This window comes from Salmo trutta, unplaced genomic scaffold (assembly GCF_901001165.1).
Source record: "Salmo trutta unplaced genomic scaffold, fSalTru1.1, whole genome shotgun sequence".
Taxonomy (NCBI): Eukaryota; Metazoa; Chordata; class Actinopteri; order Salmoniformes; family Salmonidae; genus Salmo; species Salmo trutta.
In genome coordinates, this window is record NW_021822911.1 from 12568525 (window position 1) to 12594048 (window position 25524).

Sequence of the window (25524 nt, forward strand, 5' to 3'; positions counted from 1 at the left end):
ACACACTGAACTCACACACACACACACTCACAGTTAGCGTATAACTTTGTCCAAGTGGTGGTCAGAATGTTTGTCTTAACTAGCCTGATAAGTCAAACATGTCTGATATGAACATTGACATAAACCCTCTACATACTTGAGTTTCTCCAGTCTGCAGTGTGGATCCTCCAGTCCAGCAGAGAGCAGTCTGACTCCTGAGTCTCCTGGGTGATTGTAGCTCAGGTCCAGCTCGCTCAGGTGTGAGGGGTTTGACCTCAGAGCTGAGACCAGAGAAGCACAGCCTTCCTCTGTGACTAGACAGCCTGACAGCCTGCAAAGAGTCAAATCATATTAAAATCACACTGCTATTCTTTGGTGGTGAAAATAGTGGCAGTATATTTTTTTCAACATATACAAATACATCAGTTTCCTGAAACCTGCCATATCTATTCATAAATTCATGTATGATTATTAGAAATGACAAATTATCAAAGTATTGCTTGCAGATAGAAAAATGTATAGTACAAATATTTGAGTAGACTGACCAGACCAGTTTAAAAAGCAGTATCAGTCAAAAGACAGACAGTGAGGTATCAGATTTAGTTTGTATTGAGTATACAGTCCACACCATATCTATTTTGACAGTGAAGTTAACATTTTAAATGTGTCTCTAAACTCCAGCATTTTGGATTTCAGATCAAAAGTTGCAGTTTGTTTGTTGTATTGTATAGTAACTGAATGGTGGATGATGACTGGAGAAACGTTCTTCCTTAGTAAGTTTCTAAACACAACTAAATTAACCCTGATGATGCCTTGATTAAGAAAAATCATGAATGAATCATGAATACTAATGAGTGAGAAAGTTACAGAGGCTACAACAAAACAGCTAACATCTCACAATTACCAATAACAGAGGGGGTATGATCCTTGTGCCTCTAACTTTCTCATTCATCATCATTCTCGATTCATTCTTATTCTTACTGACAATACAAGTGAAGTGACTCCAAACTGACAGGACATTATTCACCAATCAGTTTCTATTAGGAAAAACATCATCCAAAATACAACCAAAACAAACTGCAAATGCATTCAACAAGTTTGTAGAATCACAAGCTTGATGTAATCACTGCAGGCATGGAATATGGGACCAAATACTAAACTTATGACTACTTTAATACAATATAAGTGAATTTGCCAAACAATTAAGACTTCTTCAAATTGGAGATCTACTGTCGTGGCCCAAAGCTTTGAGAATGACACAAACATTAATTTCCACAAAGTTTGCTGCCTCAGTGTCTTTAGATATTTTTGTCAGATGTTACTATGGAATACTGAAGTATAATTTCAAGCATTTCATAAGTGTTAAAGGCTTTTATTGACAATTCCATGAAGTTGATGCAAAGAGTCAATATTTGCAGTGTTGACCCTTCTTTTTCAAGACCTCTGCAATCTGCCCTGGCATGCTGTCAATTAACTTTTTATGGATAGGGGGCAGTATTTTCACGGCCGGATAAAAAACATACCCGATTTAATCTGGTTATTACTCCTGCCTAGAAACTAGAATATGCATATAATTATTAGCTTGGATAGAAAACATTCCAAAGTTTCTAAAACTGTTTGAATGGTGTCTGTGAGTATAACGGAACTCAAATGGCAGGCCAAAACCTGAGAAGATTCTGTACAGGAAGTAACCTGTCTGACCATTTCTTGGCCTTCTTTGCCATCTCTATCCAAAACTGAGGATCTCTGCTGTAACGTGACATTTTCTAATGCTCCCATAGGCTCTCAGAAGGCGCCAGAACGTTGAATGATGACTTTTCAGGCCATGGCTGAAAAACAGTAGAGCATTTGGATAGTGGTCGATCTGAGAACAATGAGACTGGGGCGCGCGTGCACAAGTCGACTCCATGTTTTCATTTTCAGTCTTTGAATGAAAACAACGACTCCCGGTCAGAATATTATCGCTTTTTTACGAGAAAAATTGCATAAAAATTTATTTTAAACAGCGTTTGACATGCTTCGAAGTACGGTAATGGAATATTTAGATTTTTTTTGTCACGAAACGCGCCGGGCGCGTTACCCTTCGTTACCCTTCGGATAGTGTCTTGAACGCATGAACAAAACGCCGCTATTTGGATATAACTATGGATTATTTGGAACCAAACCAACATTTGTTATTGAAGTAGAAGTCCTGGGAGTGCATTCTGACGAAGAACAGCAAAGGAAATCCAATTTTTCTTATAGTAAATCTGAGTTTGGTGAGTACCAAACTTGGTGGGTGTCAAAATAGCTAGCCGGTGATGGCGAGCTATCTTTTCAGAATATTGCAAAATGTGCTTTCACCGAAAAGCTTTTTAAAATCGGACACCGCGATTGCATAAAGGAGTTCTGTATCTATAATTCTTCAAATAATTGTTATGTTTTTTGTGAACGTTTATCGTGAGTAATTTAGTAAATTCACCGGAAGTGTTAGGTGGGAATGCTAGTTCTGAACGTCACATGCTAATGTAAAAAGCTGTTTTTTGATATAAATATGTACTTGATTGAACAAAACATGCATGTATTGTATAACATAATGTCCTAGGAGTGTCACCTGATGAAGATCATCAAAGGTTAGTGCTGCATTTAGCTGTGGTTTTGGTTTTTGTGACATTTTTGTGACATTATATGCTAGCTTGAAAAATGGGTGTCTGATTATTTCTGGCTGCGTACTCTGCTGACATAATCTAATGTTTTGCTTTCGTTGTAAAGCCATTTTGAAATCGGACAGTGTGGTTAGATTAAGGAGAGTCTTGTCTTTAAAATGCTGTAAAATAGTCATATGTTTGAAAAATTGAAGTTTTTGGATTTTCGAGGACTTTGTATTTTGCGCAACGCCCATCATTGGATATTGGAGCAGGTGTTCCGCTAGCGGAACGTCTAGATGTAAGAGGTTAACTTCTGGCCACATCCTGACATGGCAGCCCATTCTTGCATAATCAATGCTTGGAGTTTGTCAGAATATGTAGGTTTTTGTTTGTCCACCTGCCTCTTGAGGATTGACCACAAGTTCTCAATGAGATTAAGGTCTGGAGAGTTTCCTGGCCATGGACACAAAATATCGATGTTTTTGTTCCCCGAGCGACTTAGTTAGTGCTCCATCATGCTGGAAAAGGCATTGTTCGTCACCAAAATGTTCCTGGATGGTTGGGAGAAGTTGCTCTCGGAGGGTGTGTTGGTACCATTCTTTATTCATGGCTGTGTTCTTAGGCAAAATTGTGAGTGAGCCCACTCCCTTGGCTGAGAAGCAACCCCACACATGAATGGTCTCAGGATGCTTTACTGTTGGCATGACACCTGACTGATGGTAGCGCTCATCTTGTCTTCTCCGGACAAGCTTTTTTCCGGATGCCCCAAACAATCGGAAAGGGGATTCATCAGAGAAAATGACTTTACCCCAGTCCTCAGCAGTCCAATCCCTGTACCTTTTGCAGAATATCAGTCTATCCCTGATGTTTTTCCTGGAGAGAAGTGGCTTCTTTGCTGCCCTTCTTGACACCAGTCCATCCTCCAAAAGTATTCGCCTCACTGTGCGTGCAGATGTACTCACACCTGCCTGCTACCATTCCTGAGCAAGCACTGTACTGGTGGTGCCCCGATCCCGCAGCTGAATCAACTTTAGGAGACGGTCCTGGCGCTTGCTGGACTTTCTTGGGCACCCTGAAGCCTTCTTCATAACAATTGAACCGCTCTTCTTGAAGTTCTTGATGATCCGATAAATGGTTGATTTAGGTGCAATCTTACTGGCAGCAATGTCCTTGACTGTGAAACCCTTTTTGTGCAAAGCAATGATGACGGCACGTGTTTCCTTGCAGGTAACCATGGTTGACAGAGGAAGAACAATGATTCCAAGCACCACCCTCCTTTTGAAGCTTCCAGTCTGTTATTCAAACTCAATCAGCATGACAGAGTGATCTCCAGCCTTGTCCTCGTCAATACTCACACCTGTGTTAACGAGAGAATCACTGACATGATGTCAGCTGGTCCTTATGTGGCAGGGCTGAAATGCAGTGGAAATGTTTTTGGGGGATTCAGTTCATTTGCATGGCAAAGAGGGACTTAGCAATTAATTGCAATTCATCTGATCACTCTTCATAACATTCTGGAGTATATGCAAATTGCCATCATACAAACTGAAGCAGCAGACTTTGTGAAAATTAATATTTGTGTCATTCTCAAAACTTTTGGCCATGACTGTACAGTGCCTTGCAAAAGTATTCATCCCCTTGGCGTTTTTCCTATTTTGTTGCATTCCAACATGTCATTTAAATTGATTTTTATTTGGACATAGACAAAATAGTCCAATTGGTGAAGTGAAATGAAAAAAAATTACTTGTTTAACCTGTTGGGGGGAGGGGGCAGTATTGACACGGCCGGATAAAAAACGTACCCGATTTAATCTGGTTACTACTTCTGCCCAGTAACTAGAATATGCATATTATTATTGGCTTTGGATAGAAAACACCCTAAAGTTTCTAAATATTAGTGTCTTGAACGCACGAACAAAACGCCGCTGTTTGGATATAACAATGGATTATTTGGGACCAAACCAACATTTGTTATTGAAGTAGAAGTCCTGGGAGTGCATTCTGACGAAGACAGCAAAGGTAATCAAACTTTTCTAAAAGTAAATCGGAGTTTGGTGAAGGCTAACCTTGCTGGGTGTCTAAATAGCTAGCCCTGTGATGCCGGGCTATCTACTTAGAATATTGCAAAATGTGCTTTCACCGAAAAGCTATTTTAAAATCGGACATATCGAGTGCATAGAGGAGTTCTGTATCTATTATTCTTAAAATAATTGTTATGCTTTTTGTGAACGTTTATCGTGAGTAATTTAGTACATTTTTAGTAAAGTCACCGGAAGTTTGCGGGGGGTATGCTAGTTCTGAACGTCACATGCTAATGTAAAAAGCTGTTTTTTGATATAAATATGAACTTGATTGAACAAAACATGCATGTATTGTAAAACATAATGTCCTAGGGTTGTCATCTGATGAAGATCATCAAAGGTTAGTGCTGCATTTAGCTGTCTTCTGTGTTTTTGTGACATTATATGCTAGCTTGAAATAATAGCATAATAATAATATAATAATAATGTAATAGCATTTCTAAGGTATTTGAATAACGCTCCACAGGATTCCACTGGCTGTTACGTAGGCGGGACGACCCTAGAGAGGTTAAGTATCAAGTCCCCTATTTGACGAAGTCATAAGTATTCTGACTAGAGGTCGACGATTAATTGGCATTGCCGATTAATTAGGGCCGATTTCAAGTTTTCAGAACAATCGTTAATCTGCATTTTTTGGACGCCGATTTTGGACGATTAAATTGCAATCCACGAGGAAACTGAGTGGCAGGCTGACCACCTGTTACGCGAGTGAAGCAAGGAGTCAAGGTAAGTTGCTAGCTAGCATTAAACTTATCTTATAAAAAACAATCACTTTTCACATAATCACTAGATAACTACACATGGTTGATGATATTACTAGGTTAACTAGCTTGTCCTGCATTGCATATAATCAATGCGGTGGCTGTTAATTTATCATCGAATCACAGCCTACTTCAACTTCGCCAAACGGGTGATGATTTAATAACAAAAGCGCATTGCCGAAAAAAGCACAATCTTTGCACAAATGTACCTAACCATAAACATCAATGCCTTTCTTAAATCAATACACAGAAGTATATATTTTTAAACCTGCATATTTAGTTAAAATAAATTCATGTTAGCAGGCAATATTAACAAGGGAAATTGAGTCACTTCTCTTGCTTTGTGTAAGCAGAGTCAGGGTATATGTAACAGTTTGGGCCTCCTGGCACGTTGCCTAATTTGCCAGAATTGTACCTAATTATGACATAACATTAAAGGTTGTACAATGTAACAGCAATATTTAGACTTCGGGTTGCCACCCATTCGATAAAATACAGAACGGTTCCGTATTTTATTTATATATATTATATTATTTTCGAAATTATAGTTTCCGGATTTGACCATATTAAATGACCAAAGGTTCGTATTTCTGTGTTTATTATATTATAATTAAGTCTATGATTTGATATTTGATAGAGCAGTCTGACTAAGCGGTGGTAGGCAGCAGCAGGTTCATAAGCATTCATTCAAACTTTACTGTGTTTGCCAGCAGCTCTTAGCAATGTTTGACACACAGCGCTGTTTATGACTTCAAGCCTATGAACTCCTGAGATTAGGCTGGCAATACTAAAGTACCTATTAAAACATCCAATAGTCAAAGCTATATGAAATACAAATGGTATGGAGAGAAATAGTCGACGCGTCATAATTCCTATAATAACTACAACCTAAAACTTCTTAACTGGGAATACTGAAGAACTGGGAATATTGAACCATCATATGCAAGAAACTTAAACGCTTTTTTACATGGCACTTTTACTTTCTTCTCGCATTATTCAATGCAAATTGAACATGTTTCATTATTTATTTGAGACTAAATAGATTTTATTTATGTATTATATTAAGTTAAAATAAGTGTTCATTCAGTATTGTTGTTTTTGTCATTATTACAAATACATAATTATATAAAAATCGGCATCTGCTTTTTTTGGTACTCCAATAATCAGTATCGGCATTGAAAAAACATAATCGGTCGACCTCTAATTCTGACCAATCCACTTATAGTGTATTAAAGTAGTCAAAAAGTATAAATTTGGTCCCATATTCTTTGAACGTAATGACTACATCAAGCCTGTGACTGGCATGTTTGAGAAAGATCATGAATGAATCATGAATAATAATGAGTGAGAAAGTTACAGAGGCTACAACAAAACATGCTAACCTCTCACCATTACCAATAACAGAGGATACAACAAAACATGCTAACCTCTCACCATTACCAATAACAGAGGCTACAACAAAACATGCTAACCTCTCACCATTACCAATAACAGAGGCTACAACAAAACATGCTAACCTCTCACCATTACCAATAACAGAGGATACAACAAAACATGCTAACCTCTCACCATTACCAATAACAGAGGCTACAACAAAACATGCTAACCTCTCACCATTACCAATAAGAGAGGCTACAACAAAACATGCTAACCTCTCACCATTACCAATAACAGAGGATACAACAAAACATGCTAACCTCTCACCATTACCAATAACAGAGGCTACAACAAAACATGCTAACCTCTCACCATTACCAATAACAGAGGATACAACAAAACATGCTAACCTCTCACCATTACCAATAACAGAGGATACAACAAAACATGCTAACCTCTCACCATTACCAATAACAGAGGCTACAAAAAAACATGCTAAACTCTCACCATTACCAATAACAGAGGATACAACAAAACATGCTAATCTCTCACCATTACCAATAACAGAGGCTACAACAAAACATGCTAACCTCTCACCATTACCAATAACAGAGGCTACAACAAAACATGCTAACCTCTCACCATTACCAGTAACAGAGGATACAACAAACATGCTAACCTCTCACCATTACCAATAACAGAGGATACAACAAACATGCTAACCTCTCACCATTACCAATAACAGAGACTACAACAAAACATGCTAACCTCTCACCATTACCAATAACAGAGGATACAACAAAACATGCTAATCTCTCACCATTACCAATAACAGAGGCTACAACAAAACATGCTAACCTCTCACCATTACCAATAACAGAGGCTACAACAAAACATGCTAACCTCTCACCATTACCAATAACAGAGGATACAACAAAACATGCTAACCTCTCACCATTACCAATAACAGAGGATACAACAAAACATGCTAACCTCTCACCATTACCAATAACAGAGGCTACAACAAAACATGCTAACCTCTCACCATTACCAATAACAGAGGCTACAACAAAACATGCTAACCTCTCACCATTACCAATAACAGAGGATACAACAAAACATGCTAACCTTTCACCATTACCAATAACAGAGGCTACAACAAAACATGCTAACCTCTCACCATTACCAATAACAGAGGATACAACAAAACATGCTAACCTCTCACCATTACCAATAACAGAGGATACAACAAAACATGCTAACCTCTCACCATTACCAATAACAGAGGCTACAACAAAACATGCTAACCTCTCACCATTACCAATAACAGAGGATACAACAAAACATGCTAATCTCTCACCATTACCAATAACAGAGGCTACAACAAAACATGCTAACCTCTCACCATTACCAATAACAGAGGCTACAACAAAACATGCTAACCTCTCACCATTACCAATAACAGAGGATACAACAAAACATGCTAACCTCTCACCATTACCAATAACAGAGGATACAACAAAACATGCTAACCTCTCACCATTACCAATAACAGAGGCTACAACAAAACATGCTAACCTCTCACCATTACCAATAACAGAGGATACAACAAAACATGCTAATCTCTCACCATTACCAATAACAGAGGCTACAACAAAACATGCTAACCTCTCACCATTACCAATAACAGAGGCTACAACAAAACATGCTAACCTCTCACCATTACCAATAACAGAGGCTACAACAAAACATGCTAACCTCTCACCATTACCAATAACAGAGGATACAACAAAACATGCTAACCTCTCACCATTAACCTCAAATAAAAGGTAACATTTTGTACTGACACCTAATATTAAACATTCTATCTCTATCCAAAATGCTGGAGTATAACACCAATTTCAAAACTGTACGCTTCACTGTCCAAACACATATGGTGTGGACTATGTGTGCCTGGTAAACAAATGTGGATCTGGTGAACAGTTATCACTTGTTGACCAACTACAGGAATACTGACCTCAGAGTCTCCAGTTTACAGTGGGGATTCCCCAGTCCAGCAGAGAGCAGCTTCACTCCTGAATCGTCTAGGTCATTGTTACTCAGGTCCAGCTCTCTCAGGTGTGAGGGGTTTGACTCCAGAGCTGAGACCAGAGAAGCACAGCCTTTCTCTGTGACTCCACAGCCTGACAGCCTGCAACGAGATCATCATGACTTCACAAACACACTGTTAATTTAACACCAGTAGTGTAGAAGGACAATGGTAGATGCATTTGGTTTATTCTCTCAAACAACATATAGATTAATCTTCTGTCTCCTGGAATTGTATTGTCATTATGTTAAACTAATGTGAAAATCAATGCACTGATTCAATATGTTATTCAATATAATATTATTTACATAATATAACACGTATTTTTCACTCAACTAAATATTTTTTTCTGGTGATAATTTCTTATATGTCATTTTATTTACTCACAGAGCAGCTCTGGAGGCTTTGACCACTGGCAGCAGCCTCAGAAGACCTTCCTCTGATCTGGAGTATTTCTTCAGGTCAAATACATCCAGCTCTTTTCTGAAGTCAGCAACACAAAGACCAGAGCTGACCACTGTGCAGGTGACAGGTTGGGTTCTGAGAGACTTCCTGAGCTCAGGTAGCTTTGGATCTCCTCTACTAGAGAATGGTCATTCAGTTCATTCAGACAGTGGAACAGATTGATGCTCCTCTCTGGAGAGAGATTCTTCCTGATCTTCTTCTTTATGTACTTGACTGTTTCTTCATGGCTCTGTGAGCTGCTTCTTGTCTTTGTCAGTAGACCTCGTAAGTGCTTCTGATTGGACTCCAGTGAGAGGCCCAGAAGGAAGCGGAGGAAAAGGTCCAGGTTTCCTGTCTCACTTTGTAAGGCTTTATCCAAAGCACTCTTGTAGACAGTAACTTTATGCTTGTCTCTGAACAGCACAGAAAGGTTCCTGGATGTTGATTGAGGTTTGGCCATAAGATTCTCATTGTTGTTGATGAATGAGAGGAACACATATACAGCAGCCAGAAACTCCTGAATGCTCAGATGCACGAAGCAGTACACCTTGTCCTGGTACAGCCCACATTCCTCTTTAAAGAGCTGTGTGCACAATCCTGAGTACACTGAGGCTTCATTGACATCAATGCCAGCCTCTTTCAGGTCTTCTTCATAGAAAATCAGATTGCCATTCACAAGCTGTTGAAAAGCCAGTTTTCCCAGTGACAGAATGCTCTCGTTATTCAAGTGTGGATTTGTCTCTTCTTTCCCAAGATACTTTTCATTCTTCTGTTTGGTATGAAACACCACAAGGTGTGTGTACATCTCAGTCAGATTCTTGGGCATCTCTTCTCTCTTATGTTTCAGCATGTGTTCAAGGACTGTTGCAGAAATCCAACAGAAGACTGGAATGTGGCACATGATGTGGAGGCTCCTTGATGTCTTTATGTGTGAGATGATTCTGCTGGCCAGGTCCTCATCCCTGAATCTCTTCCTGAAGTACTCCTCCTTCTGTGGGTCGTTGAACCCTCGTACCTCTGTCACCTGGTCAACACACTCTGAAGGGATCTTATTGGCTGCTGCAGGTCGGGTAGTTATCCAGAGGAGAGCAGAGGGAAGCAGATTTCCCTTGATGAGATTTGTCAGCAGAACATCCACTGAGGTTGACTCTGTGACGTCACAACAGATCTTGTTCTTATGGAAGTCTAGGGGCAGTCGGCACTCATCCAGACCATCAAAGATGAACAGAACTTTGTACTTGTCGTAGTTGGAGATTCTTGATTGTTTGGTTTCCATTGAGAAGTGATTAAGAAGTGCAATCAAAGTGTGTTTGTCCCCTTTCAACAAATTCACCTGCCGGAAAGGGACTGAAAAAACAAATTGAACATCCTGATTTGCTTTTCCTTCAGCCCAGTCCAGAATGAACTTCTGCACAGAGACTGTTTTTCCAATGCCAGCGACTCCCTTTGTCAGCACAGTTCTGATAAGTTTGTCTTGTCCAGTTAAGGGTTTGAAGATGTCGTTACATTTGATTGCAGTCTCTGGTCTTGCTTGTTTCCTGGTTGTTGTCTCAATCTGTCTCAGCTCATGTTCATTATTGACCTCTCCTGTTCCACCCTCTGTGATGTAGAGCTCTGTGTAGATCTTATTGAGAAGTGTTGGGTTTCCTTGTTTAGCGATCCCCTCAAATACATATTGAAACTTCTTCTTTAGATTAGATTTGAGTTCACGTTGGCAAATCACAGCAAGCTCATCTGAATGAAGAAATAACACAGAGGATATTAATATTACGTCTGTTTTAATAACTACAGTATTGTAGGACTGTTATAAAGTTTTAAATTATAATTTATTCTCTTAACTGTCTGTATAAATGTGTAAATATTTTCATAATGCATTCCAGGCTGGTGTGACTGATTATATTATTATTGGTATTATTGATGGTATTATTAATGTTGTCTCTCTCTCTCTAAATTACTCAAAACATCCCTTCTGCTACTTGATGAGGTCACTAGGTGTTGTGTTAAGGCTGCTACAATATCATTGAGTTACACAGCTACTTTAGCTGTACTTTAGCCACAGCTTTTAAATGTTATACAACAGCATTCAACATGATGCAGACAGATCTTACTTTTCTCCAGTGTGTCAGCGAGCTCCTTCTGGTTCATTTTCCTCAGGACGTGCAGTGTGATCTTCAGAGCCCCCTCTCTGGCACTGCTCTCCTGCTTCTCATCTTCAGCATCCACCACTTCCTCATCCTGCTTCTGACTCTCAAAGACTTCTGGGAGTTCAGGACTAAGAATCCTCTTGAACATCTTCAGCTCGTTCTTCACAAATGTCATAATTTTCTCTTCAAGCAACTAAAATAAATCAAGTAAATAAGTTAAGCAAGAGAAGAAATGCTTTCTCATTAACACAATAATGAATAATTGACAGATCAACTTTACTTGAGATAAACAAAAACAAATGTTCATAAAAGGATCACATACACTGAATATAGAGTCCAGGTCTGTTTGATGACTCTGGGAAGACTGACCACTGAGAATCTCTGACTCTGATCTCTCCTGTTGGTTTCTGTGGGCAAAACATGAGATTACATCTCCTCATCCAGGGAGTACACACACACACACACACACACACACACACACACACACACACACACACACACACACACACACACACACACACACACACTGTTTTAGGACTATGAAAATGGACTAAAGGATTAGCCTATGGATTATGAAAACAACCAAAATAAATGGGAAAATGGGAGAGGAGAAATTACTAGAGACAGTGTTGTTTAACTCACTGACCATGACCCATGAGTTCTTCTTACCTTTGTTCAGTAGAAAAGTCTCCCTCTCTAAACTCTATAGGTGTACCCATAGACCGGTCACTCTTCATGGACACACAGCTGGGTACAGGGGAGGCTGGTCTCTCCTGCTTGATTGGGCTTCAACACAACAGAGACAAACATTACATCTCTCATCTACTCTGATCTCAGATGGGGAAACATAAGAAGAGTTCCAAAATGCTATATATCACTTTACAGAAATGAGCTTTTATTGTTTAAAGAAATGATGTATTAATTATTACATCTCTCACAGACAAGGATTTGTTTAAAATCTATCACTTGATGGTTTCATTTCAGAGAGACAAAAATAATGTTTTTTTATGCAAAATGCTATATATCTCCCTCACTCTCAAATGTGACCGACCGGCTAAATTTGGTAATTATTAACTAAATAACTACATATATAGTGATTTTGGTTTATGTCAGTTTAATTGTTTGTTATGGTATAAGTTGTTATTTTATGATTGTAAGTGATAAAATTAACTAGTAATTCTCAGTAATTACTACTTTAGTAAGGAATAACACATTTTTCAGTACTACTGCAGTTGTTACATAATTCCAATAGATGGCAGCATAAGACCACAAATGATATTTCAGAATATTAGTTTAGTTCTCCCTGGATACACCACCACTCCCCCTCACAGGAAAACTCCTGTGTGAGCTTCTTTCTGTCCCTTTCCACACTGCTAACGCAAGAGGAAGGACTGAAAAAGCATTTAACAGATTACTGTGAAGTAATATAACGATGATTCATTTTTATTATTACCTGTTTTTATGCTTATGTTTTACACTTCATTAATATAACGATTATCATTAAGCCTGAATATTAATTCAGTCACCTCTGGTCGAGAAAAACTTATTTTCCCTGTACATTTATTCTCTAATTCATCAATCAGCATCCACCTGCTCTGCCTTCTCGAGCAAGCCAGGGGCATGTGGAGGTAAATTTAATTTAAAGGTCAAATGTTGAGGTAAATTTACTAACCGGGAGGGTTGAATTATGTCATTTATTGGCGGGCTGGAAGATGCACTCGTCTTTTCTATTCCGAGGTTGTTTACTCACAATATCAGATATTAAGATGATGTTTTATAATGTATGTATACTGAGGTTGAGGTTCTGAGTAGTGATTATTTACCCGGGGTTCAATACCTGCTATAGTCACTGTTTATTTGCTCTCCCAAAAGCAACACAGCCCTAATACGAGATATATACCTAACTAAAGTAATTAATGACCATTTTAGAAAATCATGGGACATATAGTCTGTGGTTGCATGCTATTTTATGTCAATCATATTGCTGCTTGTAGCCTATAACTGATGCTTCGTGGTCTTATGCTGCCATCTATGGGAAATATTTAGCATTTAAAAGTTATTAATTCACATAAAGACGTAGGTGAGGCAGCTGAGAAATAAAGTGTATTTTTCTTGTAAATTCATTAGATCTCAAACCTGCCTCACCTATCCCACACCAATTGCTTGCTTGCGCGCCAGGAGGCTAGTTCCTTTTGGCCATTTATGCAAGTATATGGCGAAGCGCGTTACGCATATCTGTGAGTTATGAAAGTTATGAAAACGAAGTGTTTTGCAAATTTTGAACTTACAATATGGCTACTAATACTGGAAAAGCTAAATCAATGTCCAAGTATAGAGATTTTTTGACGATATTCTTGCATACATTTTTTTTGAGACAACAGCTAAAGGAGAGAACGCTAACGTTACCTGCTAACGTTACATTAGACTGGTAAGTGAAATACGAGTCTTCATATTTATATTCTTTTATATTGTAAATCCGAAAGCCACAACATGTCAAAGTCAACATACAATATACACTGGCACCCGACTGGCACAGTTGTCTAACACACTGCCAGTACCTGGTTTGAATCCGTTTGTGATTGGGAGTCCCATAGGGAGGCGCACAATTGGCCCAGCGTCGTCTGGGTTTGGTCGGGGTAGGCGTCATTGTAAATAAGAATTTGTACTGACTTGCCTAGTTAATACGTGTCACATATTAGTTTGCAAACAATGTAAAACAAATAATAATAAAGCTGCATACAAACATGCTCTTTTTTGTTGTCTTGAGTTAGGCAGCTCCTAAATGCAGGTGTTTCAGCCTAGCTCAGTGCTTTCTGTGGTGGTGGGGCAGCCAGAGGAAAATACTGAGCGTAGGGGTTGGTAATGTTCTGTAGTTGTGCCTTGATTGGCTCAGTGTTCTGTCACTCATGGAGACACTACGTCACCGCAAAATCTACAGGGAGAGCTCAAAAATTCAAGCCCATTGGGTGCTGCCATAGAGTTACATTAGAAGTGCCCATCCAAAAGGCTCAAGGTCATTGGCCACAGATAAAATTGTCAAATCACGTTATATCTATCATGGCTTTGATTGGACTGGTTCAATTCTGCGTTTAACCTGTCAAGGTATAGGGGGCAGTAGTTTCGATTTCGGATGAAAAATGTGCCCAAATAAAACTGCCTGCTACTAGGGCTCAGAAGATAGGATATGCATATTATTAGTATATTTGGATAGAAAACACTCTGAAGTTTCTAAAACTGTTTTAATGATGTCTGTGAGTATAACATAACTCATATGGAAGGCAAAAACCTGAGAAAAATACAACCAGGAAGTGGGAAATCTGATGCGTGTAGTCTTTTCAAGTCATTGCCTATCTAACACACAGTGACTTAGGGTTCATTTTGCACTTCCTAAGGCTTCCACTAGATGTCAACAGTCTTTAGAACCTAGTTTCAGGCTTTTGCGGTGAACACAGAGCGAACAAGAGGACCTGGAATTAGGTGACTCAGAAAATGAAATGGGTTTTGTGACGCACATTCACGTGATGAGGTAGCTGTGTTCCATAACGTTTTTCAAGACATTGGAATCGTCCGGTTGGAATATTATTGAAGTTCTAAGTTAAAAAGGCCCTAAAGATTGATGCTATACAACGTTTGACATGTTTGAACGAACGTAAATATATATTTTTTAAACTTTCGTCGTGACATTTTGGCCGTGCTTCCTACATTTGGTGTAGCTTACTGAACGCGCAAACAACGAGGTATTTGGACATAAATTATGGACTTTATCGAACAAAACAATATTTATTGTGGACCTGGGATTCCTGGAAGTGCCTTCTGATGAAGATCATCAAAGGTAAGTGAATATTTCGAATGCGATTTTAGATGACTCTAAAATGGCGGGTATCTGTATTGCTTGATGTCTTTTTCTGAGCGCAGTACTCAGATTATTGCAAAGTGTGCTTTCCCCATGAAGCTTTTTTGAAATCTGTCACAGCAGTTGCATAAAGGAGATGTTCATCTGTAATTCCTTGAATAACAGTTTAATATTTTATCAACGTTTATGATGAGTATTTTTGTAAAATGTTGTGCTGATTCACCGGAAGTATTGGAGGCAAAATATATGTAAAATGCTGTTTTTGGATATAAATATGAACTTTATCGAACAAAACATACATGTATTGTCTAACATTGAGTCCTAGGAGTGTCATCTGATGAAGATCGTCAAAGGTTAGTGTATAATTCTAGCTGAATTTATGGTTTTTGTGACCCCTCTCCTTGCTTGGAAAATGGCTGTGTGGTTTTTCTTGTGTTTTCACTGTCCTAACATAATCTAACTTTATGCTTATGCCGTAAAGCCTTTTTGAAATCGGACAACGTGGTTACATTAAGGAGAAGTGTATCTTTAAAATGGTGTAAAATAGTCATATGTTTGAGAACTTTGAATTATGACATTTTGTTGTTTTGAATTTGGCGCCCTGACATTTCACTGGCTGTTGAATAGTGTGAACCGTGGGTGGGACGGTAGGCAGCCCTGTAGGCAGCCCCCAGGCAGCCCTGAGAAGTTAAGGGTCTCTTTTCCAAACTTAAAAGGATAAACATTCACATGCAACACCAAGGAACAGAAAAGGTTGAATACATTGGCCATGCTGTGAATCCAGCATGACTTCTGCAACGTTCAAAACAACTGGAACCTGGGAAATATCAGACTTCAGTGAGTTCAGGACAACTCTGAAAAAAACGAGCTCCAACTAAGAAAATACGGTTTGAACGGTCATCCAACTCGAAATTCCAAGTGGGGATCTCGGCCTCTTTCTAGAGCTCCGACCTGAAGATCACTGACGTCATCATTAGAACTTCCCATTTCCCAGTTGTCTTGAAAGCACCATAAATCCAGAGATTGACATACTTTGATGACAAAATTTGCCCACAAGGACCGCCGCACCACCCCATCCTATACGAAACACATCCCTTATTTTAAGTGTTTCTACAATTCCCTATGGGAAAACTGTATGGTAGAAACATGTTTGGATTTTGACAGCAATGCTAAGAACTTACAGATAAATTCAAAATGAGAGGCTAAAAGGACAGAACTCTTGATGAAAATATCTCAAAAACCAACAGAGGAATTGCTAAAAACTCAACCAAAGAAGAAAAACAACCGTCTTTTGCACCAAGTACACCAAGTATTCTGAGAAAACGAAAGCAATCCTGAAAAAGCACTGGAATAGTCTGCAGTCAGACAAAACAATCACACACCTCTTCAAGGAACCCCCACTGGTGGTCTAAAGCGTGGTCGCAATATTGTAGATAGTTTGGTGAGATCTGACCTGCCCTCTGAGCCCATTCAGACACTCTTGACACTCATTCCAAATGGGAACTACAAACGTGGCTCATGAGCACAGTGCAACAGCACTATAAAAACATCCATCTTCAGACATCAACATACAGGTAGAAAAATCCCTGTTAGAGGGATCATCTCATGCAAGACCAAGGGAGTAATCTATCTCATCACCTGTTCATGTGGGAAAGCCTACGTAGGACAAACGAAAAGACTATTAAAACAACGCATAGCTGAACACCGCAGCTCAATCAGGTGTAAGAACATTGACTGTCCAATAGCAGCTCACTTTGTTGAAGCTGACCATCCAATCTCCTCCCTCAAATACACAGGCATTGAGCATGTTGCTCTACCAAGGAGAGGAGGTAACATGGAGATCCTACTACTACAAAGGGAGGCTTACTGGAGATCCTGTCTAAAAACATAGACCCCTAGTGGTCTGAATATTGACTTTGATCTCAGGCCCTTATGAACAGTTCTCTGTTTTAAATGGATATATTATTTCTACAGCTTATCAGAGCACATCCAATATGTTCCCCTGTTGATGATGCTCATTATGCATTATGGTTGAACCAAAACATTACATTTAACAAATGTTTTTATTGAAATAGGAAACAATTAAATATGTGAAATTGAATAAAACAATAATGTATGTTGATGCTAATGTTATGTACAATTATCAGTTATGTTTCTATATGATAACAATAGCCTGATATATTCAATATGCCAAACTATTGTTTTTTTTAAGTTTCACTCAATTCATTCTATTTAACTTAACAATTATGACACACCCCTCACTATTGCCTTTGGTGGCACTAACTGCACTGTTCGTCTACATAACCTGGTTCAAGTATTCATGACATCACCCTGAAGAAGGCACAGTGATGCTGAAACGTTGGTAAATACCCAATAAATTACTAGGAGTTAATATATGGAGTGTGCTTATAGCTTATAGTTTAGCCGTTAGTCAGAACCTCCACATAAATAAACATTATCTGGGTGTGCGACAGCTCATGTTTTTTATTGGAAAAACTATTGGAACCATTTCCCTGTTTGACCACAAGGTGTTATGGGTATTATGACACCTCCACTGTGGGGCTCTATAAAACTATTGGAACCATTTCCCTGTTTGACCGCTAGGTGTTATGGGTACTATGACACCTCCACTGTGGGGCTCTATAAAACTATTGGAACCATTTCCCAGTTTGACCGCTAGGTGTTATGGGTATTATAACACCTCCAATGTGGGGCTCTATAAAACTATTGGTACCATTTCCCTGTTTGACCACAAGGTGTTATGGGTATTATGACACCTCCACTGCGGGGCTCTATAAAACTATTGGAACCATTTCCCAGTTTGACCGCTAGGTGTTATGGGTACTATAACACCTCCACTGTGGGGCTCTTTAAAACTATTGGAACCATTTCCCTGTTTGACCGCTAGGTGTTATGGGTATTATAACACCTCCACTGTTGGGCTCTATAAAACTATTGGAACCATTTCCCTGTTTGACCGCTAGGTGTTATGGGTATTATGACACCTCCACTGTGGGGCTCTATAATGCAAATGAAATGTGAGAATCTGGTGAATGCAGAATCTAGAGAATGCAACAATATTTGTTTCATCTTGCTGTGATGTTCTCAGTAAAATGTCATACGCTAAAATCTATGAATTTTAAATCTTAGAACAGTAATATTTTACACACCCATCATCCTTAATTTCTGAAGAAAAAAACACAAATGAGAAGAAATGGTGGATATAGTGTTTTGGATATAAACTCTTCATAAATTCTTTACAAAACTAATCTCACCTCTTAGATTTGGTGCCGTGTTCCCCAGAGACACTCCTTTTAGAGGCAGGGCCCTCCTCCTCTCTCTTCCAAGAGAGACTCATTTTAGAGCAGTGACCCCTAAACAGAGATCCAGCACGTTGGTTGTGATTAACACAGTGACAACTAATTATTGAATGTCAATTGTTGTATTTTATTCATTATCTCTTAGAAATAAAACATTTACTAACAGATACATCCAAACAGTCAGGTGATTTAATGCATCACATGAACATGTAGTCGTGACTGATATTTTTCACCTTTTCTCCATGTAGTTTAACTAATAATAATAATAACAACAATATAATATTAATAAGTCACTTTCTCTTTTAATAATTTATCTCATTCTAGTGTGTTGCTTAGTTTAACAGGTATGATATTATTATTCTGTTACTGAATTCAGTTCATAATAAGAAAAGTAGGTTCAGTGGTTTCAAACCAAATTACACAGGAAAGAGGAGCTCATTGTAATTTTGAAAACAAATTTTATGATATTTTGAAAGACGATTTACAACTTATACATAAAAAATATACAAATTGTAAAATAACCACAATATACGAATATATGAACAATATGTTTTTGAATTTGACTTGCCTACGCCCAGTTTGCGCCATTTTGTATGATTGAACTGTCACATAACTGTCCCAGGTGAAATGGACTTTTAGATCTGAGTGTTTTACTGTCAGTCACTATACTAAAATAACACCATACATTTAATTTCCCTACACACTTTACAATAATCCCTGGGAAGATTCTTACCTTGTAGCCTGAATTCACAACCAGAACATGTCAAGTCATTGAGATATTTTCCGTTGTTCTGAGAGAGCACCTTCCTGATAACAAGTGGCTCTGTATCTATGTTCTAGGTACAGTTGATCTTTGGATGTAATAATATCTGGTCAAAGTCTAGTGACACAACACCATAGTATATCATAAACATAACAGCAGTTGGCCAGAAAAGGCCATGGCATACTATAAAACAGGGTTCGTCAACTAGATTTGGCTTCGGGACAATTTTTTTCTGATTGGGCCAGAACATAATTAGCATATAATATTAGCACAATTAATACGCCTACACTATAAATTTAACAACATGTTTAACACATTTGATTAGTACATAGTACATTCAGTGACAATAAAATAATTTAGATCTGTAACGCCCTGGCCATAGAGAGGGGTTTTTTGTTCTTTATTTTGGTTAGGCCAGGGTGTTACATTGGGTGGGCGTTCTATGTTCTTTTTCTAGGTTTTTTGTATTTCTTTGTTTTGGGCTGTGTGTGGCTCCCAATCAGGCACAGCTGAAGTTCGTTGTTGTTGATTGGGAGTCACACATAAGGAGCATGTTTTTCCTTTGGGTTTTGTGGGTAATTGTTTTCTGTTTAGTGTGTTCGTAACAGAACTGTTGCTAGTTGTTTTTTGGTTTCTTTTTGTATAGTGTTCGTTAATCATTAAAACCTTTTATGATGAACACTCACTCCGCTGCACCTTGGTCTCTCTCTCACGACAGCCCTTACAGAATCCCCCACCAAGAAACGGACCAAGCAGCGGAGGAAGGAGAGGAACCAGGAGAAGAGCTATCGGGACTCATGGAGGTTGGAAAAAATGGAGAGGAACGTTCAGGATTCCTGGAGATGGGAGGAATTACTGGATGAAGGTGGACCATGGGCTCAAGCTGGGGAGTATCGCCGCCCGCAATGGGAGATCGAGGCGGCGATAGCTAAGAGGCGCTGGTACGAGGCAAGGGAGCGTGACAGACACGAGAGGCAGCCCCCAAAAACATTTGGGGGGGGGCACACGGGGAGATTGACGGAGTCAGGCGGTAGACCTGAGCCAAGCAGCGTGGTACTGGTAAGACACCGTGTTATGCTGTGGAGCGCATGGTGTCCCCAGTGCGCGTGCATAGCCCGGTGCGCTACATACCAGCCCCCCGCAAGTGCCATGCGAGTGCAGGCATCGAGCCAGGGTGGATGGTGCCAGCTCAGCGCGTCTGGTCTCCAGTGCGCCACCTCGGTCCAGGTTATCCTGCGCCGGCGCTGCGCACTGTGTCTCCAGAGCGCTGGGAGGGTCCAGTTCGCCCAATGCCTGCGCTCCGCCCGTGCCGGGCCAAAGTGGGCATTCAGCCTGGAGTGTGGGTAAAGCATGCATAAAGTAAGCATGTCGAGCGTACATACCAGAACTCCAGTGCTCCCCCACAGACCAGTTTATCCTGTGCCTCCTCCTCGGTCCAGGCCTCCAGTGGGTCTCCCCATCCTGGTCCGTCCTGTGCCTCCTCCTAGGTCCAGGCCACCAGTGGGTCTCCCCATCCTGGTCCGTCCTGTGCCTCCTCCTAGGTCCAGGCCACCAGTGGGTCTCCCCATCCTGGTCCGTCCTGTGCCTCCTCCTAGGTCCAGGCCTCCAGTGGGTCTCCCCATCCTGGTCCGTCCTGTGCCTCCTCCTAGGACCAGGCCACCAGTGGGCCTCCCCATCCTGGTCAGTCCTGTGCCACCTCCCAGGACTAGGCCTCCAGTGGGTCTTGCCAGTCCAGAGCCGCCAGAGCTGCCCGCCAGTCCGGAGCCGCCAGAGCCGCCCGCCAGTCAGGAGCCGCCAGAGCCGCCCGCCAGTCAGGAGCCGCCAGAGCCGCCCGCCAGCCTGGTGAGTCCTGTGCCTGTGCCCAGGGCCAGGCCTCCTTCATGTCTCCCCAGCCTGGTGAATCCTGGGGCAGAGCCGCCAGAGCTGCCAGAGCCGCCCGCCCGCCAGCCCGGAGCCGCCAAAGCCGCCCGCCAGACTGGTGAGTCCTGTGCCTGCGCCCAGGGCCAGGCCTCCTTCATATCTCCCCAGCCTGGTGAATCCTGGGTCAGTGCCGCCGGAGCCGCCATCGCCGCCCGCCAGCCGGGCGTAGCCATCGCCGCCCGCCAGCCGGGCGCAGCCAGGTGCGCCACCTAAGAAGGCGATGCCAATGGTGGAACAGAGGCCACGTCCCGCACCTGAGCCGCCGCCGTAAGAAGGCCCACCCGGACCCTCCCCTTCAGTGTCAGATTTTGCGGCCGGAGTCCGCACCTTGGGGGGGGGGGGGGGTACTGTAACGCCCTGGCCATAGAGAGGGGTTTTTTGTTCTTTATTTTGGTTAGGCCAAGGTGTTACATTGGGTGGGCGTTCTATGTTCTTTTTCTAGGTTTTTTGTATTTCTTTGTTTTGGGCCGTGTGTGGCTCCCAATCAGGCACAGCTGAAGTTCGTTGTTGTTGATTGGGAGTCACACATAAGGAGCATGTTTTTCCTTTGGGTTTTGTGGGGGATTGTTTTCTGTCTCGTTCGTTTTGACCAGACAGGACTGTTAGCTATCGTTGCTGTTTGATGTGTTGTTTATAGTGGTTCATTTTATTAAATATTTATAATGAATCCACAACCTCCGCCACATCTTGGTTTTCTTGCGACGACAGCCGTTACAAGATCTGATTAAGTTCATAAAATCACCAATATCTCTATTCAATTATATTTTTTGGTTTATTTCTCTGTGTGTTGATTGGTGGGGAAAAACAGGTCTACGTAGCCTACTGTAGTCTACATTACTTTATTAATATCAACATTCATTCAGAACAATGAGCTTGATAGCAAGAGAACATGTCGCTCTCAAAAAGTAGCAAAAGGTAGATAATGAAAATCAAAGTTTCAGGGAAGAACGGACAGAGAGCTATGCATTCATCTGACCATCTTTCTCCAATGCCAAGCCAGAGTGTCTTGTTTGCAATGAAAATGTCATTGTTTGCAAAGAATTCAATCTCAGACGGCATTATGAATCTAAACATGATACTTTCAAAGTGGCCTTCCCGCCCCAGGCAGAGGCCTGAAGCAGAAACACTGAAGCATTAACTACAACCTACAAACACGGCAGTAGAATCCTCCTCAGAAACACTGAAGCATTAACTACAACCTACAAACACGGCAGTAGAATCCTCCTCAGAAACACTGAAGCATTAACTACAAGCTACAAACACGGCAGTAGAATCCTCCTCAGAAACACTGAAGCATTAACTACAAGCTACAAACACGGCAGTAGAATCCTCCTCAGAAACACTGAAGCATTAACTACAAGCTACAAACACGGCAGTAGAATCCTCCTCAGAAACACTGAAGCATTAACTACAAGCTACAAACACGGCAGTAGAATCCTCCTTAGAAACACTGAAGCATTAACTACAACCTACAAACACGGCAGTAGAATCCTCCTTAGAAACACTGAAGCATTAACTACAAGCTACAAACACGGCAGTAGAATCCTCCTCAGAAACACTGAAGCATTAACTACAACCTACAAACACGGCAGTAGAATCCTCCTCAGAAACACTGAAGCATTAACTACAACCTACAAACACGGCAGTAGAATCCTCCTCAGAAACACTGAAGCATTAACTACAAGCTACAAACACGGCAGTAGAATCCTCCTCAGAAACACTGAAGCATTAACTACAAGCTACAAACACGGCAGTAGAATCCTCCTCAGAAACACTGAAGCATTAACTACAAGCTACAAACACGGCAGTAGAATCCTCCTCAGAAACACTGAAGCATTAACTACAACCTACAAACACGGCAGTAGAATCCTCCTCAGAAACACTGAAGCATTAACTACAAGCTACAAACACGCAGTAGAATCCTCCTTCATGGTTTGACCCAACAACAGAAGGTCACAAGTGCTTTCCTAAAAGCATCCTGGGTTCTAACCAAACACAACATGCCCTTCACAGACGCAGAGCTGTTTAAAAAATGCATGGTGACAGTTTTGGAGGAATTGGCTACAGACAAGTCTATGGATAGCATAATTGCGTCTGTCAAACAGGTGCCCCTGTCTGTGACATCAGCCGGACGCCGTGTCTGTGCTCTGGCGGATGATGTGCATAGGATTGTTCTGGAGGGGCTCCATCAGGCTGAGCATTATCCCCTGGCTATTGATGAGAGTACTGACAACACTGATGTAGCACAGTTGTGTGTATATGTCCGTTATTTTCATGGGAATGACTTTAAAGAACAGCTACTGGCACTGATTCAACTGGAAGGACACACCGCCGGGGACGTTCCCCTGGAAGGACACACCGCCGGGGACGTTCCCCTGGAAGGACACACCGCCGGGGACGTTCCCCTGGAAGGACACACCGCCGGGGACGTTCCCCTGGAAGGACACACCGCCGGGGACGTTCCCCTGGAAGGACATACCACCGGGGACGTTCCCCTGGAAGGACACACCACCGGGGACGTTCCCCTGGAAGGACACACCGCCGGGGACGTTCCCCTGGAAGGACACACCACTGGGGACGTTCCCTTGGAAGGACACACCACCGGGGACGTTCCCCTGGAAGGACACACCACCGGGGACGTTCCCCTGGAAGGACACACCACCGGGGACGTTCCCCTGGAAGGACACACCACCAGGGACGTTCCCCTGGAAGGACACACCACCAGGGACATCCTATTCACAATGCTGGAAGAATTGTTTACACAGCATGGCTTGTCATTCAAAGAAGTCAACTCTGAGGTCTCCGACGGGGCTCCTGCTACGGTGGACAGAGGTTTCTGATGGGACTCCTGCTATGGTGGACAGAGGTTTCTGATGGGACTAATGCTATGGTGGACAGAGGTTTCTGATGGACTCCTGCTATGGTGGACAGAGGTTTCTGATGGACTCCTGCTATGGTGGACAGAGGTTTCTGATGGACTCCTGCTATGGTGGACAGAGGTTTCTGATGGGACTCCTGCAGTGGTGGACAGAGGTTTCTGATGGACTCCTGCTATGGTGGACAGAGGTTTCTGATGGACTCCTGCTATGGTGGACAGAGGTTTCTGATGGACTCCTGCTATGGTGGACAGAGGTTTCTGATGGACTCCTGCTATGGTGGACAGAGGTTTCTGATGGACTCCTGCTATGGTGGACAGAGGTTTCTGATGGACTCCTGCTATGGTGGACAGAGGTTTCTGATGGACTCCTGCTATGGTGGACAGAGGTTTCTGATGGACTCCTGCTATGGTGGACAGAGGTTTCTGATGGGCTCCTGCTATGGTGGACAGAGGTTTCTGATGGGACTCCTACTATGGTGGACAGAGGTTTCTGATGGACTCCTGCTATGGTGGACAGAGGTTTCTGATGGGCTCCTGCTATGGTGGACAGAGGTTTCTGATGGGACTCCTGCTATGGTGGACAGAGGTTTCTGATGGATTCCTGCTATGGTGGACAGAGGTTTCTGATGGACTCCTGCTATGGTGGACAGAGGTTTCTGATGGACTCCTGCTATGGTGGACAGAGGTTTCTGATGGACTCCTGCTATGGTGGGCAGAGGTTTCTGATGGACTCCTGCGACGGTGGACAGAGGTTTCTGATGGGGCTCCTGCTATGGAGGACAGAGGTTTCTGATGGACTCCTGCTATGGTGGACAGAGGTTTCTGATGGACTCCTGCTATGGTAGACAGAGGTTTCTGACAGGACTCCTGCTATGGTGGACAGAGGTTTCAGATGGACTCCTGCTATGGTGGACAGAGGTTTCTGATGGGACTCCTGCTATGGTGGACAGAGGTTTCCGATGGACTCCTGCTATGGTGGACAGAGGTTTCTGATGGACTCCTGCTATGGTGGACAGAGGTTTCTGATGGACTCCTGCTATGGTGGACAGAGGTTTCTGATGGATTCCTGCTATGGTGGACAGAGGTTTCTGATGGGACTCATGCTATGGTGGACAGAGGTTTCTGATGGGACTCCTGCTATGGTGGACAGAGGTTTCTGATGGACTCCTGCTATGGTGGACAGAGGTTTCTGATGGGACTCCTGCTATGGTGGACAGAGGTTTCAGATGGACTCCTGCTATGGTGGACGGAGGTTTCTGATGGACTCCTGCTATGGTAGACAGAGGTT

At 41.7% G+C, this 25524-nt stretch overlaps 1 long non-coding RNA gene and 1 pseudogene across 1 annotated transcript; both read right to left on the bottom strand.

The window, feature by feature from the left end:
• LOC115186480 (NLR family CARD domain-containing protein 3-like) overlaps positions 1 to 11686 on the bottom strand; it is a 13041-nt pseudogene extending 1355 nt beyond the window's left edge.
• Positions 11687 to 12230: 544 nt separating this feature from the next.
• Positions 12231 to 19764, bottom strand: LOC115186656 (uncharacterized). The gene is made up of 3 exons (XR_003875823.1): positions 19409 to 19764; positions 18631 to 18729; positions 12231 to 12288 (listed from the first exon to the last, which is right to left on the bottom strand). It is a non-coding gene; the product is annotated as an uncharacterized LOC115186656 (long non-coding RNA).
• Between the last annotated feature and the right edge of the window lie 5760 nt (positions 19765 to 25524).